This window comes from Athene cunicularia (assembly GCF_003259725.1).
Source record: "Athene cunicularia isolate RWA chromosome 3 unlocalized genomic scaffold, athCun1 chr3_part1, whole genome shotgun sequence".
Classification (NCBI taxonomy): domain Eukaryota; kingdom Metazoa; phylum Chordata; class Aves; order Strigiformes; family Strigidae; genus Athene; species Athene cunicularia.
In genome coordinates, this window is record NW_020799097.1 from 104,455,775 (window position 1) to 104,469,999 (window position 14,225).

General features: G+C 45.2%; 1 protein-coding gene across 2 annotated transcripts in view; it reads right to left on the minus strand.

Moving 5' to 3' along the window:
* DUSP10 (dual specificity phosphatase 10) overlaps positions 1-719 on the minus strand; it is a 25,195-nt gene extending 24,476 nt beyond the window's left edge. The window contains exon 1 of one of the 2 annotated variants that reach the window (XM_026845858.1): positions 630-719. The gene's annotated coding sequence lies outside the window, so the exon portion shown is untranslated. The other variant, XM_026845857.1, reaches the window with a different exon arrangement.
* Positions 720-14,225: the final 13,506 nt, after the last annotated feature.

Genomic DNA, 14,225 nt, shown 5'->3' on the forward strand with positions numbered 1-14,225 from the left:
ATAAGAGAAATGACTTATCTATCCTGTAACAACTAAATTTCTATTTTCTGAAAAGCATACAAGAATTCTTACTATGAAAGCTGGCAGGTCTTAGTTAAATTCCCACTTCCAACAGTAGCAGCACACAGGATTTTGACATTCTCATATGCTTTTGCCATCATTGTGCACTTGCTCAGATATTTGTAGCAAACCACAAGCAGACAAAGAGAAATCATCTCAAAACTGAAGAAAATCCTCACAAACTCTCACAGTATACTAATTACATAAAATCCAATCAAACCCGTTCAACCTCACAAAAAGGGTAAAGATTGCTAAAAACACATGCTGAATATTTAACAGATGTGAAAAAGAAGCCATCAAAATTCTCACCAATATCACAGACATCCCTTAAGTGCTCTCAAACTAGAGTCCCTTGTTATTGAAAGATTTCTTCCATGTGAACCGTTCTTATCTTCCACTCTACAATCAGGGACCTTTTCTCTTGTTTAGGATTTAAAAAAAATACATAATTACCTTTGCTAACAGTCATGTACAGCACCCACCCTGCATCTAAACAAAAAGGTCTGCTGTCCTGTCCCCCCTGAACATTCAAATCTCCTCCAAATTGGTGTGTAAAGAAAGGATTTGACCTGATGTATGAGACGGTGCATCCCTCTGCTGCTACCACCATGTGCTCCGTGGTCTGTGTGACTGCAGGACTGGGCACTCCTGTGTCTGCTGCTGTCAGCGCTGCCCTCTCAGTTGTAGAGTTATTTCAGTTTTAGGAGCAGAGTAATAACCAAAGTTAGGTGTTCACCATAACAGGCTGTGTAAAGACAATAAAGGACAGTTGCCTCTCCCTCCTCACACTGGGATTTACACAGAGTGAAGAAAGTTCCCAATTTTACCACCAGAAATGGGAAGCAAGAGGTTGAATGACTTGCCCAAAGCTACACAATAGCTTATGTGGTAGAGCAGAAAATTGGGAAATCTGGGGAAAGCAGAAGTGCTAACCTGCACAGTATTTAAATTGCAAAAAAGTATCTTGCACTTCATCAAGTATTGCATGAACCAGCTAAAACCAAATCTCCCTGGGGCCAGGCTGAACTTCTGTGTGTTCACTATGTAAGTTGCCCATTTGTTTTTTTAAGCACTCTTTGATTCTTATGGGTTTTAATGCACTGCATCGCACCTTTGTTTGTCCTCATTAGGAATGTCAGTTCACTACACAAGCAAAGCTGAGAAACCACTTGATTTAGTTTCTGTTAGCCTTTTGCAAGAAAAGGATACCCCCTTTTTCTTTAAGTCTGTTTTCAAGGCACCTTCCTCTGTAAAATACAAACTCCCCTCTTAACTGATCCTCTAGTACCAGAGGAAACATAATGCCCTTTAGACAAACAGTTTGTCTTCTAAGGAAGGGGTTCAGTTTAAAACCGCACAAAATTAGTTTATAAGGAAAATGAGATCCAGTAGTAAACATGAAGATGTATCTTTGTACTCCTGCTTGCTTCTTATGGCTTATCCCCAGTGGGAAAGCTGCTATAAAATGACCTAGGTGAGAAATTAGAATGTAGTATCTATGGCACTGTAAATCCACGTGGATGCTTTTGCTTCACAGTAAGCAGCCTGCATGGGTTTGGTAAGCCACAGGGGATGCCAGGTGTCCCTTCCCCAGGGCACACCACGGGACTGGTCAGGCAAGGAGGTCACAGTGGTGAGCAGCATTGCTTAAACAAAGTGACAACGCAGGCGGTCAGACAGGTGAAGTCAACCCATATCTGCTGACCTCCATGCCTGCTCCAGTTTAGCTCTCGGCCGCTGCCATGGGGCTATGGTCAGATTTTCACCCTGCAGCCCGTGCAGACATCCTTGCCTTCCTGGTGCTTGGTGGCAGATCTGAACTCGAGGCCACCTTCAAGCACCTAGAGCTGCTGCAGGTGGAACGGGTTAGATAGAACAGTAGCTGGAGCAGGGGAAAAGCTAATGCGGGAGCATCTGCCTCCAGCAGCCCCGTGAGCACCCCAGTGACCCTTCTGGCAGCAGAGCATGGGGATGGCTGGGAGAGGCAGGAAGCGGTTCAACACCTTTAAGATGCAGCACTTGAATGAGAAGATGATCTGAGCTCACAGCCTTGTTTATACAATTTCATTAAACAAATGCAGCTACAGATTGACATTTTAATTCCTCTACAGGACATTTACCCAGAGCTTCAAACCAAACATATTTTCACTTACCTGGCAGTACATGCCACTTTTAAAGCAACAGAAGAAATTAAATAGGAATTTGCTTCAGTAAAGTCAGCTATTTTTTTCAAACCTGCCTGGGTCCAACTTTCTCATTTGTATTTAATCTTCTCCAACTATCTCTGGCTGCAGCCTGGCCAGGAACCTCAGCAGGACAGGCACAGATTATTTTTTTTAATAGTTCTTTTATCATTATGATTTCCCTGTTTAAGCAGTGGCTGTTTGGGTGAGCACACAGTTACTGACCTCCCCAGGGTGCATGTACCATAGGGAGCAGAACAGACTCCGGTCACAAGAAGTCTGCAGGTGTGCTCCTGGAGCCCCCACACCACCAGCATGAAGCAACGCCAGCAACATGTCAACAGGAAGGGACAGGCAGCACATCTGTGCCACGCAGGAGGGGACATGAGAGCCAGGGAGGGAAGGAGTGAGAGAGTGTGAAAACAAAAAGGGAACTGCTTTCTGAAGGTCTTTATTTATAAATTGCCTTCAGGCCAGACACAGTCTTACTTCCTTTTCTTGGAGACTGGGTGAGATCCCACGCTCTGTCTCTCCTTATGAGAAGACAGAGGGGATCAGAACAAGAGGACTGGAGAAGTCCAGTTTAGGGTCATAAAGGTTAGTCCTTCCTGGCTTCCAAAAGAGATCAGGAAGGTGAATTATTCAAATCAGCTCTATAGGAAAATAAGTGCGTGAATAGTTGCTGCCCTGACAGTAACTGTGAGCTGAAAAAGCTTCAGCACTATTGACAGCCAGCTGGGCCAAATACCACTCTCCATCACACCCAAACACTCCTATCGATTCCATGACAGCAAACGCTGCTTTTCAGTGTGCCGGTATAAGGTCTCCTTCCCAGAGGCAAATATCTGATTGTCCTGTCCCCGCAGCCTGGGAAGTGCAGATGGACAGGCACGGGGTAGGCAAGGGCATGGCACAGCTGACACTGTGGGACAGAGAACTTTTGAGGGGTCCTTTTGAGCCCACAGCTGAGAGATACTGTAGGTGTGCCCCCAGGCAAACCTGAGCCCTGGTGCCCCTTTGCAAAGCCAGTTAAGGCCAATCCCTCTCCTCCTCACACGGGGGAGGACTGCTGCCTGACTGCCAGAAGTGACAGATCTTGCCTTTTGTGTGCTCTCCCTCCAGGTTTCTCTTTCACTGGCTGATGTGGCTCCTCCCTCCCGAGCCACAGGAGTGAGAATACTCTATCTTGCATATTTCTGCCTCTAGCCCCATAAACACAAGCAGAAGCAGTACGGAAATATGACCTTTATGGCCTATCCGCACTTGGAAGCATACCAGAACAGATCTTCAGAGACAGTTGTTTCAAGTGTTGCTGTAGCTTCTTCAGCAGCATCCCCCATAGAGCCCCCCTTCGGGAAGGGCAGCTCCTGTCATATGTGGGAAGGTTCTCATCTTCCAGAGCAAGCTTCCATATCAGACCTTTCACCCAGTCTGCAGTTTAGTCCTGCTCAGCTGCTAACACAAGCCAGGCTCTGAAGGTCAGGGGAGTGCGAAAGCACAGTGCTGCACAGCCAGGTGAAGCCCTGCTAGACAGCAGGTGTGTGTCTATAGGAGAGCTGAGCTCTTACCAGCTCCACTCATTGTCGACCTGACTACTGGGGGGCAAACTGCAGCCCAGATAACTGGCACTAGCAGTACTGGTTTGCAAGCAGCTTTTTAACCCAGCATTTTGTGACTGCATCACCTCTGGATGCTGCTCCTGCCTCGCTGCCTGCCCTGCACATGTGTGCAGACATGTGGCATGGGAAGCTCATCCCACCAAGACAGCAACCAGCAGAAGAGGCACAGATTCCCTTTCCTCTACCTCTCCTCACACCAGGTCAGTTCTTGAAGTTGCACCAACACTTGTGCCAAAACAGCAGAGGGGCAGCAGCAAGTAGCTGCTGGGGTGAGCACTGAGGGGCACAGAGCAGAATAATTTCACTGGCAAAGCACCACCCATTTAGGGAAACCACTGGCTCCACACCTCTGCTTGAAGACCACCTGAGCCTGCACCAGGCCTGGAGAAGGCCCCCAGGCTCCCAGCCCTCCCTCCAGCCCAGGGGAGACAAGGGGATGGAGGATGTGCACAGGCAGGCTGCAAGGTAAAGTGCATCAGTCAGCCCTCAGCAGCGCTGTGCTTTGCCATTCGCAGTGTTTCGGAGGAAACTAATTGAACTATCATAAAACCACTTCAAATGTTTGTCCTAAGAGAACGTCCTAACTAATTTGTTTACAGTGAAGGCTTTGTATTATAAGTTGCTGCTCATTTAGATTAGCATTCAGTGCCAGTTTCCACCCCACCCCATTTCCGTCTGTATTAGACAGAGCTGTCAGCATCTTGCCTCCAACGAAAAGAGCATCAATATTCCTTGGCAGCAGGCAGGGGATGCTCTGCTCAAAGACAGAGTTTTAACAATTTAATGGATGTGCAGACATGCAAACCTGGAAACTTTTGCTCAGTCAGACTAGGTGGTTCAGCCCAACTACCTCCCTCCTTTGGTGCGGCCACCTCCAGAAGGGGAGGGGAACAGGCCCTCTTCTGTCCCATGTACCTTTCTCATGGCTACACCAATCACTAGACAGGAACTCCTGAACTGCATGAACCCTCCCCATGGGCCAGAGACTCATTTGTCAAGGTACATTTTCAAGCAACTCCTCTCCTCCTGCCTGGGCATCAAGCAACTTCCCCTCTATGGGATAAATGGCTTCTTCCTCAGCTTGATTACAGCAATCCTAAAATTGGAACTGAGAAGTTAACAGGAAGAAAGAGCTGGGATCTTATTGAGATCAACTCTATTTCTGTCATGTTGACTGAAATAGGCAGTTGACCTTGTTCTACTTATGACTACCACAGCACAAGCCACAGCTTGCTTTATCACCAGTGTGGGGCGAGCAGGTACAGCAGAGGCTCCTCGGCTCCCTCCACCTGCTTCACAAATCCCATGCCTCCCACCACGGTCAAGTGACAAGCAGTCACCCCTGTGCAGCAACAGGCAACAGGGAAAGTGGAATTTGTATTAATGGGCTCTAAATTTTCATCTCATTAGTAAAGGAGCAAAGTGCTCTGGGTCACAGGAGGAGCTTATCTCCCCCTCCTCCTCTTCCCCGAGGCAGTTAGCAATAATGATCTTCCTTGTGCTGATATGACAAACCAGTTTGACTACAGAGGGTACTTCCCTTGCCAGTCTATTTTACCAAAGGCCAATGAGCCTCACATGGGTTTATGGAGCTTTCACTGAAGAGATTTTTCCCTTTGAAAGGGATGACGGTTTAATCAAAATCATCTCCTGCCTCCACAGAGCCTCCCTCCCACCAGAAAACTCCTCCTCGCTTTCTTCCGCTCCCAGCTGCCAGCTGGGTCCCACCACACACATGGGATCCCCCTTAATTTTGGCCCACTGACTGCGACACCAGGGGTCGCAGGGACTTCCTGGAGTGGGTGCAGGAGGCCAAGTCCCCGATAATCCCTGCAGGTGAGGCAAGGCAACGGAGGACACCAGCTCACTGGTGCCAAGTTTTTCTGAAGATCACCCCTGCTTTTAGTTTAGCACAATGCACTGGCCTTGCCAAGCCTCTACAAAGGACATTGTTCCAAGGTGAACAGCACATTCTCTCGCCATGGTTCAGGTGTCCCCTCTTCCTTTGTGAGCTGAAATATATGGAAATGAGGGAAGAATACTGAGGGTTAAAGATGGTAGGAGAAAACTACAGATGAATATGGCCTTTACCACGTGACCCTATTTTTGTGGTTCATGCTTGCAACCAAACTTTAAGCAGGCAGACTACACTCTCACCACATACATCAGTAACAGAGCAGTGGGACAGTATAATCAGCTAATCAATGCTGGCAATTGGTAAATATTTTAAGGCAAATCCAGCTCAGTTGACTCATGGGATTGAGGGACTTCCTAAGGGACTTCTACCATTCTTGGTAGAAAGAAAACAATGTGATGTAATCGAGGGAGAGGAGGAAGCTGTCTTCCTCGTGCCCACTTGTGAGAGTACAGCAAGCAGTATTTGGCCATAAATATAGATCTTGTGCAAAATGCTTCTTCTTGCTTAGAAGGTAGATTACCCACACTTGGGTTAGGCTGGCTGCTCCTAATAGGAAATTACAGTGCCCTTCTCTTATACAGCATGGTACAAAACATTAAAGCAAGTTTATTTAGGCTTAATGTTAATGTCCCAGGCATATCTTATGATTTCTGTTTTCCCACACTGATGATCCTGCAGCTGATGGATTGTGAAACCACAGTGTAGGAACTCACACAAGAGATGTCAGTAGAGGAGATTACACACTACAGGCTTGCTTTCCCAGCCCACTGAGGATTATCACCACACCTACCATCCACTTAGATACCTCCTTCAGAGATTAATTTGTTGGTTGGACCAATAATCATTCTTCCCTCTGCTACCTGCTGAAAGCAATTTGGCATATAACAAATAGCTGACCAGTCCTTCTTCTTTCTCTAGTCCATTTCCTGTAGCTCTTCTGACCTCTAATGAGCTCCTTTATAAGTATCCCACTCTCACTAGGCAGCCACGTTTGCTCCTGAGCTGGCTATAAAATCCCAACTAGCAAGCAGTGGCCCTGGTTCCACACCCCAGAAGCACTTGGCTCTTCAGCGGGTGTCATGTGTTGGAAAGAAAGACATCTTAGTAAGAGGTTCCTGCCACATTTTTGGGTAACATGACTCTGCTCTGCCTGTGGTAGCTTCTCAAGGAGCACAGCTGTAGCTGGTGTAGCTGTAGTGTCTGCTGGTGGTTTTGGTCAGATCAGCCCTTGTTTCTCTGTTCAGCAGCGAACTGACTGGAACTGGATGGGCAAGATTTAATCACAACCCCCTTTGCTTTCTCAAAGCAGCACCTGAACCACTGCATGTGATATTCAGGGAGGTGTGGGACAGGCTGTCACTACTATAAGGATCATTAGCATGCAACATGGTGTTGCTCCATCACTTCACCATGGTGGCCTTTTGCAGGTGATCTCTGTAACTCATGGCTCATCGTTTGAGCTCTGGCTGGAAAGAGTGACTACCACCCCCAGATCACTCCAGTGCTCTGAGTCACCCCTCTGTCTACTGCTTATCACTTATCATAGGAGATCTAAGAGGAGATGCCAAAGTCAACAGTGAGACTAATTACACGACAGTTTTCATCTACTTGAAGAGTGTAAAAATAAAAAGTGATGATAAACTGAAGTGAAAGATTCTTTCTCGATGAGTGTTAATTACAGGTGAACTACAGGTGAAAGTAGTGGTAGTAGTCCTCCATAGCTGAATCAGTGTTGCCCACGCCACCCACACCGCAACAACCCCACCAACCCCCAGGCTGGCCTCCTTCCTCACCACTGGAGAACAGTTTAGAGTGATCTTACAGTAATGGACCTTGTACATCCTCAGAGCATTGTCAACACATTGACCAGTCTTCCATGACACCTGCATGAGACAAGAAAAAGATGACCGTTCACGTTACAATCCAGTCAGATGGTACCATACTCCAGAAGTGGTCCTACAGGCTCCAGAGTAGTATCTGAGAGATAAGAGCCCATCCAAAGAGGAGTCATTGGTAGTTTAGAGATCCCAGGTGACTTAAAACCAGACTCTTTAGGACATAAAAGGGTGAGGAGCAGGACCCAGAAGAAAGAATCCAGGGCAGATGTCTCTCAGCCCCAGGATCAAACCATTAAGAGTGTGCCAGGACACACATCAGAATTTCAGTTCTTTGTGAATCCTGCATCAGCAGCAACACGCTAAGATGGGCTGATGGCATAAACAACGCCTGGGTATTTTCCTTCATTGTTTTCAAATTCTGCTCTTCCTAAAGCCCTGCTCAATTTTGCTTTTATAAACACACTCAGAAAACACTGCTTGCCCTCCCTCTTCTCCAAAATAAGTCTGTTAATTAGAGATCTAATAATAAAGATACAGTAAACTTACAGGACTTTGTATGTTATTTATGAGGTGGTGATGCAGCCTTCAAATGCTGTGGAAGCCAGTGTTAAGTGGCTGTCACCTAGCAGAAGAGAAAGGTTTAGATAGCGAAAGCAAGTAAAACAATCACCTGTACACCAGGACAGAACATTGTGCAAATATTTCTGAGGTGTGCCAATCATTCATGCTGCATCAGGCAAATCGAGCAGATTTTCTCAAAAATGAACAGGATTTTTCCTAGCTGAGTGAGTGCACTTACTAGTAGTTTGAGTAAAGTAGTTTTCAAATATGACTAATACCATCTGGACAGCAAGAAAGTAAATATCAGCTTTTTTTCCCTGTCAGATGCAGCAGTACTATGGTAAACAGTGTCATCCAGGTATCACGTGGGTCTGCTTTGAATCCTGCCAAAGGATTTTCATTCAGGATTTTAGTCCTCTTCCTTTCTAGGCAGCCATGCCATTTGGATGAGGCACCCAAACCACCCAGATGAGGCACCCGACCGACCCTGCCTAAATTAGCCACCGCCCCCAGATCACTCCAGTGATCTGAGTCACCCCCCTGTCCACTGCTTATTCCAGGAGATCTAAGAGGAGATGCCAAAGTCAACAGTGCAAGTAATTACTCATGGTTTTAATCTAATTGAAGGAGTGTAAAAATAAAAAGTCATGATATAATGAAGTGAAAGATTCTTTCTTGATGAGTGTTAATTAAGTCATGGTCACACAGCCCCTGTGGGAGCTGTGAGTCGATTATGGTCTTCAGGTGGGGCAACAGAAAGGGGTCTCCTGAGCCTATGGCCATTATGGGAATAATGTACAGTAAGGAGCAGTTACCAGCCCTGCACTCATCCTGCGAGAGAAGACTCTCTCTTACCATCTCCCTGATCCCTTTTGGCTCTTCTTCTTCCCAGAGAGGGGATTACACCCTTCATCTGATGTAAGATATCCTGGTTCCCCTCCACATCCCAGCCCCATTCTTCTTCACTGCTTGGGTAGGGAAGATCCACCCCATAAGCAGTGTTCAGGTACATGTGGTGTTTCAGATACGCCACAGAATATCGCTAAGGAAGAACAACTTTTTCAAGAAGTATTTCCAGAGGCGTTGCAGTAGACATATGCGTTGACAGCAGCAGCTACCAAATCCCCATGTGTCTGTACAGGCACAACACATGTTCAGGAAGATTTATCTTCTCTATTTCTTTACTTCCTACAGTGCAGAATGACCTCTTCAGAAGTAAGCACTCCAAAGGGACTTTTCCTGTTATATTACTGAAGATGTACTTTTCTGCCCACATGGGCAGACTTATATCACAATTCAGCAACTATTAGCAGTAGCAGCACTGCCCAGGGGTTGTTGGAGGGCAGAAAGGGATGGGAGCTGGAGTTTCATTACCCTTTGAAAGGCACAGATCATGGACTAAACAGGTTCCAGGATTAAAAATGTAAAGGATTGAAATTTATGGTTGCATTATCTTAAAAAAAACAACAAACCAACCAAATTCTTTCTGGCATCATGGCCAAACAGGAACTAGCAAATGTCACAACTCAGCCTAGCTGTGTGTCCAGAAGCACGAGTAGGCATCGTTGAGTACACCAGGGCGCTTGTGTGCTGTTCTCACTGGCATACATGGAGAAGCTCCGGAGTGTCTTATATGCTCAGCTGTATGGCAGCCTGCCCATTTTGAGGACAGGGAACAAGCTCTGGGTTCACACCTAGATAATTTCCTTTGTAGCTCTGTGCCTCTACCTGCAAACTGCGTGTGTAAATCTGTGCCTGCAGCCAACAGATGGGGCAAATTTATTTACTACAAATTTTGCCAAGAATGGGGAATTTATGCTATAAAAACCATACCTTGTGTGTGTTCAGTGTTAGTGATGAGCAACTCAATGTCAGTTTTTAACTCCAAACTAATTTTAATGGCTGAAAAGTAAGCATTTAAACAACAGGGTAATGAAAATCATCACAAGCCCTTATCTGCAGCAGCTCTTCCAGCTGCTGCTGTGATGCTGCTTCTCACTTCTAACAATTTTTTTTTCTCAAAAGAGTCTTTGCCTGTCACCTAGTTATCTTCAGGATGAGCAGAACAGGGATTGAGAAATGTGCAGCAAAATTGTTTCAGACCATGGAGGCTCTGATAATGAATCACCAAAGCTTTCCCTGGCAGGGAACACATTTCTAATCCCAAACACAGCCTGAGCACTGCTTCTACTGTGCTCTTATTCTCCCACTGCTCTCTCGTCAGGGCGTCAAGATCAGAAGAGAAGAGGGTCCTGCAGTTCTCTGACATCCCATTTTTTGTCCTGCACACTGACTGGACCCCTCCCAACTCGGAGATCACACCTTCATTCCCAGGAGGGGCTGGGATAGTGCAGGGTGCCTGTGAAAGGGATAAACTCTGCTCCTGGTGAAGGAAATAACAATGTTCCCACTTACAGGTTTAACAAAAACAGCACCCCTTTAGCTTTTGGTTTAGATACCACCTAAGTCTGACTACACTGTCTGTGATTAGCACTAATTGTAAATGAGCAATGTCCTCTGTGTTAAACACAGAGCAAACACAAACAATTAGCACTCAACACATGAATAAGGAATTGCTTCATCAGGCAAAGGATGTATGCAACTGCCAGGATGGACGATAAACAACAGGTCTCTTCATCTGTTCCATTCGTCACTGCAAATATAAGTCATCTCCCATCCACAGCATTTTTTAAAAGACTCCATTGTGTTATAAAATTATATATCCTTTAAAAATAGATTAAATAAAAGTTTAGGAGGACAGTTGTGTGATCTTATGGATATTTCATTCATGACTAAGTTTTTCTAGCAAACTTTGCGTAAATAAAGCTTCAGCTTGGGCTCAGGAGGGTGATGGGGGCTTCCAAGCATTCTATCATCCCAGCTGGATCAACGTCCTGCAGCCTTGCTTGCTGGAGAACAGCAGGGACCTCAAGTCTCAGAGGACTGGGACATGCACATTCCACTAAGGTATTCCAAAGAAAAATGGATATCAGGAAGAGCTCAGAAATTTTAGTTTAAACTGCAAACTTTGATGTGAGAATCTTACATAGTGTGGATCTGGGGAGGGAGTGGGGAGAGAAAGGGAAAAGGAAGCTGTTTTAATCTGACTGCTTGCTCAGCCCATTGTAAAGAAAAGGTTTTGCAAAATTCAAACCTAGCTCAGTGTAGGACTTGAGAACATGCATGGGTAAGCAGTTGGGAGGCTTTGTTTTGATTTTTTTTTCTTGATATTGCTGTCTTCATTACTACATTTGCTTAGGTCAGTGTATAAAATGGAGCCTGCAAGCAAAAAGGTGATAAACACAACTTTTCTCCTTGACAATGTCATGCCTTCAGACTTTTCAGCCATAAAACTTAGTGAGGTCTGAATAACTATGCATATTAAATAGTTTCAATTTACATAGTGTGTATAGGAATATTTACACACACACACAAAATACTTTTGGTGATTCCCTCCATGCTATACAAACAAACTGGCATTGCAGGCCATCACAGTGACCCACCTACTCTGATACTGAGCCTCTGGGAGCAAAGAGATTCAGCAAAAGATTGAACCCCTCTGTGGACAACCAAGGAACAGCTACAATATCCAAGCCTTGACAAGTGCTCCTGAAGGTGAGACTCCTTACTGCTTTTGATTCCTTCTACCAGAGTTGTTAGGAACAGTCTCATTAGCCCTCTAATACATTCACTCGCTTAATCCCACTTGCCTCTTGACCTCAAGACTCCCTCCTAAAGGAATTTCCACGTGTTAATTATGCCTTGTGTAAAACAGTTTTATTACTCCTCAGACATTTGCTGGCTCCGAATTTTTCTGGGATACTCCCACACCGCAAGAAGCAGGGTAAAAATTTGGTGACCTAACTTCCCAAGTGCACATGCTAGTTAGCCAAGTGAAAAAGGCTGTGATAATCTCAGGAGGGGTTTCAGTGAGCCATTCCCTAATCTTTTGTTTTGATCTTTCCAATTACAGGAGCCTTCCTGCTCCTCTATAACTTTATTCCCCTGCTGCTAATGAAAAAAATGCCTGGAAGAAGAGTCACTTTCAGATCCGAAGGATGAGCTCACACGTCTTCATCAAGGAACAATGTTGCACAATTTTCAGTCCTTCATGATGGTGATGACTGGAGTCATGGTCAGACCTTCACAGTACAGGAAATGCTTTAAGGGAAAAACATTAATTATCAAGCTACGGAAAAGGGAAACAGAAGTGGTCCATGAGCTTTAACCATTTAGAAATCAAAACTGACACAGAGGTGGTAAGATGACACAGCATATAAAAAAAAAGAAGTGAATACTTTCAGCAACTACCCTCTAACCTGCATGTAGCTCACACCCTGTCAGGTCTCTGAGAGGATTTTCTTTTCCAAGAGAATTATACAAAACCCTTGTGGAGAGGAGGAAGAGAGTTTTTGCTGAAATGCCACCACCAATAGAGGGTATTACCCCAGGATTTCACGGTGCCACAGTTTAACAGCAGTTGGATGGATGTGCTATAAAACATGGCCATACCCTATGGATGCTGCAGTTCCCCCTAGGACTTGAGAGATTTCAAGAACAAGACTTGTCGGGCTGCAAAACACCTTCCTGGTGGTGCAGTACCACAACTCCGAAACCCACTTGCTTAGAGAAAGGATCTGAATGCATGCTATACATAAATTCACAGGAAGGATATGGGTGTCTCAACTTCTCAGCTCAGATTTACTTGACCAAATCAGACAGGTTATTTCTGTTTTCCTCTGAAGATACCTCTTTGTTGGCAGAAAAACAAAACATTCATACATTTGCCTATGCTGATAGACTTTTTTCCAGGCTTGCAGTTTCTCAGAGTTAAACAGATACCAAAGGGCAGTTACCACTGAGGGTGTAAAGCCAGACACTGGCATTCCAGGTCCTGCAGAGTCAGAGGAGCATGATAACACATCAGTAATGCAGTAGTGCACACCCACCATACAGTAGGAAGACCGAGACAGTATTTGTCAGGACAGCTGTGGGCAAGTGTTGCCAAATGTCTCAGACTGCTCCTTTCTGCACAGACATTAGGAGCTAAATATTACAGTGCATTTTTGCCTTCCAGTTCCCTTAACGCATCATTTTGCATAGCACCGTGGATCATTAAATCCTGTTCTATATAGCTGCATGCAAAATAGTAAGCATCATCAGCTGCCTGAAAATTGATGTGATATTACGAGGAGAGATCTCCATATATAGTAAAATACTCATCCTCCCCCAATGCATATACTTTTCATAAATCAGTACATTAGAAATAAGAACTCATGTTAGCATAAGATAAAATGAACTATGTTAGACTCACCCAACCCAGCTTAGTCACCACACATATCCCATTTGAAAAACTGGTATGAGTAATTCGGAGTGGAAACCTGAAAAAATGAGTAACCAAGGCCAGTGGTAACAATGAGGCCAATGCCCCCCATCATGTTGGTCAGAAGAGCTCTAATGACACCAAGGGAGTTTTGCTTTTTTATGCCACTCGAGCCTCGTGCCCTTAATTACAAAGGAACAGCGGAAGCTGTCAAGAAATCCCTTTACTAATACCAAAGAAGGACAGATATTTTGTCATTATTATCAGACCCAGTCATAACAACCTACTGATTGAAGGCATCAGTCCACATAAGCACATGCTTTAAGCAGTTCTGATGAACCAAGTCTTTAACCTTTTGTTGTCTCAAAGAAGCAAGTGAGCACATGCCTTGAGCAGCTCTGATATTGCTCAACAATCCTGCTACTCTCAGGACACTGATATTTGCTGGGTGACCCTGACCCCAGGGGAAGAGTTTTCCCCTCCTCAGCTATGTCCACTGCCATGGATGGGCGAGATCTGCAGACAGCAGTGAAGGGCACAACAGCACTTGTCCTTTCAGGCTCGCCTGCTGATGACACAGCACCATTAATATATGCTCAGGATGTGTGTATCCTGAGAAGAAAAGACCAGAGAAATAATTACAAGGATTATTCAATGGTACGTTAGTGGTGCACAGTGTTCAAGAATCTCTATTCCAGGACTGGCAGTGAAATAAACATCCTG